Consider the following 1,188-nt stretch of genomic DNA (forward strand, 5'->3'; position numbering starts at 1 on the left):
AGAAACCTGAAGATATTAGAAGCGATTGAGAGACATAAATACAAGGTACAGAAAATTTATGCTAAGGAAGGAGCGAGCGAGAGAGAGAGAGAGAGAGAGAGAGAGAGAGAGAGAGAGAGAGAGAGAGGGAAGGAGGAGGGAGGGTGAGAGGTATGGTGCAAGGTTTCCCAAGAGAGGATCATATGGTGGCTGTTCCGTCCAGGTGGCGCCGGGGAGGGAGTATCAGGGAAGTGTAGTGACCAGGACACGCAACACTCGTCCTCACACACACCTCATGTAAGGCTCATACTCCCTCTCCAGTAACACGCATAAACCATACTAACCCATTCCTGCTACTATAAAACTATTTTTTTGATTATATATATGGTACAATACGTCAATATGTTGTGAACGTATGTCAATATATATCAACATTACATCACGGCCATACCACATTGAACGCACCGCTTCTCGTCCGATCAGCGAAGTTAAGCAAAGTTGGGTTCGGTTAAAACATTGGTGGGTGACCGCCTGGGAACACCAAATACTGTTGGCATTAATCTTTACGGTGTCCCGTAGCTCGATCGCTAGTGCACTCACCTCACACACTGAGGTCCGGAGATCGAATCTCTGGATAACGGCTGGATAACATTAGAACGTGTTTCCATAAGACACCTGTTGTTCATGTTCACCCTTCATTATAAAATGGGCACCTAAATGTTAGTCGACTGGTGTGGGTCGCATCCTGGGATAAAACTAACCTACTTTGCTTGAAATGCTCTGCATAACAAGCGGCTTTCTATATATTAGTATGTCGTGGATGTCAGCTAGGCCTGTATACCTTGTACTTGTAGAAATAAAGATAAGATTACACACACACATATATATATATATATATATATCTATCTATATATATATATATATATATATATATATATATATATAGTGTACAGACTCAGATTATCTATTATTATCTTCATTAGAATGACTATACGTTGGTAAAGGCCAGATCCTCTAGTAAACCTTGTTACAAGACTGTACTGGCTCTCATGCTAACAAACATTATCAGTTATTATGACCTTCGGCACAATAATTGTTACTAAACACAAATTTATCTTATTAAACTTAGAAAAATATACATAATTCAAAAACTAAGAAAAGATTTACACTAAGAAATTAAGAAATTTATTGAGGAAGAGAACGTGGATT

At 39.1% G+C, this 1,188-nt stretch overlaps 1 pseudogene; it reads left to right on the forward strand.

The window, feature by feature from the left end:
* Positions 1 to 416: 416 nt before the first annotated feature.
* Positions 417 to 535, forward strand: LOC128690352 (5S ribosomal RNA; annotated as a pseudogene).
* The last annotated feature ends 653 nt before the right edge of the window (positions 536 to 1,188 follow it).

This window comes from Cherax quadricarinatus, chromosome 32 (genome assembly GCF_038502225.1).
Source record: "Cherax quadricarinatus isolate ZL_2023a chromosome 32, ASM3850222v1, whole genome shotgun sequence".
Lineage (NCBI taxonomy): Eukaryota > Metazoa > Arthropoda > Malacostraca > Decapoda > Parastacidae > Cherax > Cherax quadricarinatus.